This window comes from Castor canadensis, chromosome 9 (assembly GCF_047511655.1).
Source record: "Castor canadensis chromosome 9, mCasCan1.hap1v2, whole genome shotgun sequence".
NCBI classification, from domain to species: Eukaryota; Metazoa; Chordata; class Mammalia; order Rodentia; family Castoridae; genus Castor; species Castor canadensis.
This window is the reverse complement of record NC_133394.1, coordinates 77,091,164-77,094,045: the sequence shown is the minus strand read 5'-3', so window position 1 is coordinate 77,094,045 and position 2,882 is coordinate 77,091,164. Positions and strand designations below refer to the sequence as shown.

Below are 2,882 nucleotides of genomic sequence, written 5' to 3'. Positions count from 1 at the left end.
CAGTGCCCAGAAGTTCTCACCCCACGCTCTTCTTGCTTTTAATGTTTCTGTTGAGAAGTCTGCTGTGATTTTGATGGGTTTACCTTTGTATGTTATTTGTTTTTTTCTCTTACAGCCTTCAATATTCTTTTCCTAGTTTCTGAACTTGTTGTTTTAATGATGATATGTCGTGGGGTAGTTCTATTTTGAACTGGTCTGTTTGGTGTCCTGGAAGCCTCTTTCATCTGTATGGGACTATCTTTCTCTAGATTTGGGAAATTTTCTGTTATTATTTTGTTGAATATATTGCGCATTCCCTTTGTTTGCACCTCTTCTCCTTCTTCGATGCCCATGATTCTCAAGTTTGGTTTTTTGATGGAGTCAGTGAGTTCTTGCATTTTCTTTTCACAGGTCTTGAGTTGTTTAATAGTTCTTCAGTTTTTCCTTTAATTACCATTTCATCTTCAAGTTCTGAGATTCTGTCTTCTGTTTGCTCTATTCTGCTGGACTGGCCTTCCATTTTGTTTTGCAATTCTGTTTCGTTCTTTTTTCTGAGGTTTTCCATATCCTGGGTCATTTCCTCTTTAATGTTGTCTGTTTTGTCCTGAGTTCATTTATCTGTTTATTCATTGTGTTCTCTGTTCCATTTTGGTGTTTATACAGTGCTTCTATGGTTTCCTTTATTTCTTCTTTTGCTTTTTCAAATTCTATATTTTTGTTGTCTTGGAATTTCTTTTTTTTTTTTTTTTTGATACTTTACAGTTTAATTTGCAAAACAGAATCTTTATAACAAATCATTTTTAACCAAATCTTACCTTGAAAACTATTTATATAGAAAACCCAGGGAATAAAGTGAACTGTTCATTGTGGAAGGCCTTAAATTACATTATTACAGTAGAAAATACAGGAGGTAGAAGGTAACTGAAAAAGTAATGCAACATTAGATTCAAATCTATAGCTCCTGTAGCTACTTAAAATGTGGTTTTAGAAACGAAACCCAACATTTCCAATAACCATAGAAACAGTTAAAATAAAATTTGCCAAGAAAGCCCTTATATCATGCTTGATATAGGGAGGTAGGAAGATGTAAGAACCAGGAGACATGACATTTTATCTACAACTCCTGTTTGCTTTACTGAGGATGTGGTTTCAAAATTCAGTCACCTTCTTCAGCTTCAGACTCAGATTTTTCTTCAGCATTTTTGAGCCATTCTACAAATTTTTTCATTTGCTCAAGGAAGACACTTTTCCCCTTTGCAACATGTGCATCTTTATACCACTTCAGAATGGGCTCTTCATTCAGGACTTCAGCTTTATAAAAAAGAACCACTATTTTCTGGAAGGCTTTCATGAAATGAATGTTGTCATAGCAATACTCCTGAATCTTCAATAACAGAGTCAGCTCAGACTGACCTTGAGTAGTAAAGGCAGCAAGTAGAGGGCTGTATTGCTTCAAGTTCTTAATGGCTTGAACTGCTACAAGCTCCTCTTTTTTGTTCCACTCCACAGTGCTCATCACACTCGACCACACTATCCCAATAACAACAGGCTCTGGGATGTTATTTTTTTTTCATCTCCTCCTTGACATATAAAATTATATCCTTAAATGGATCACCACGGGACATCTGTTCTTGAAGTTCTTTCTGGAGCTCCTTACGAGGTCCTATGGTCTGCTGATTCCGAACATACTCTGAAAGTTCTTTCAAGCCTGCCTCAGTAAAGTATTTCATGAAATGTTCAATGCTTTGCTTATTGGCAGGAAAAAGTTCCATCAGTCTATTATCCATGCTGACTTTCTGAACACTTGCAGCTACTGCATTGATGTCTTTTTCATTTATCCATGATTTAAAGAGCTTTACAGCAAAAGCTGCTGAAACCCCTTCTTTAACCAAATTCTCATTATAAAGTCTATTAAGAATGGATGCATTAAGTTTTCCATTAGCCAGAAGAACACCAGTAAACATAGCCAGCTTGTTCCTCTCTGACTCTGAGAAACCCTTTAAGAACAGCAACAGCTTTTTTTACTTCATCTTCAAAACCTTTCTCCAAGTATTTGTAGCACCTGATTAACTTGTTAAAAACCTGAGCAAATGCTTGCATGGTCTCTAAGTCTTCTTGTGCTGCAAACACGCAGACATCTGTACACATCATGTCATCTGCCAGTGTACCACCTGGAGCCAGCATTCCACCAGTCACCAGAATGTCAAAGAGTGTTTCTGCATAGTGACGGTAGTCAAGTTTTGCTCCAGAAGCATCAAGAAACTTAGCTACTGCTTCCAAATCAGTACCAGTTTCAGTTAAGCCTTGAATAATACAGTCTTCAAACTGAGCAGGGTCAAACCTCTCCTTTTCATCTATTTTTCTGGTTTTAATACACTGGCCTGATAGCATTGGCTTTTGCTGCTTTTGATTATTCATAAAAGACACCGAATTTAAGGCAAAGAGAAAAGAGCCAGAAATCCCCGAGATGGCGGCAACTGTGGCAGTGTCTCCTCTGTGACCCTTGGAATTTCTTGAGTGTCTCCTATACATTTTGGTTAACCATATCCAGTATCAACTCTATAAAATTCTCATTGAGTACCTGTAGTATGTCTTCTTTTAAATTATTCTTGTGGGCTTCATTGGGTTCTTTGGCATAGTTTATCTTCATTTTGTTGGAGTCTGGATCTGAGTATCTATTTTCTTCATTTCCCTCTGGTTCCTTTACTAATTTTTTGCTGTGGGGAAACTTGTTTCCCTGTTTTTTCTGTCTTCCCATCATTGCCCTTAGTGTTGTTATTGTCCCTGTACTGTGTGCAATTAAGTATTTTCTGGCTTGTAATAATAGCACTAGTGACATTTAGAATGGAAGGGTGAGAGGGGATGGAAAGCAAAGAAGTTAAAGTAAAAGTGAAAAACAAATA

The 2,882-nt window shown here is 37.0% G+C and overlaps 1 pseudogene; it reads right to left on the bottom strand.

The window, feature by feature from the left end:
- Positions 1 to 725: 725 nt before the first annotated feature.
- Positions 726 to 2,400, bottom strand: LOC109676322 (eIF5-mimic protein 2 pseudogene; annotated as a pseudogene).
- Positions 2,401 to 2,882: the final 482 nt, after the last annotated feature.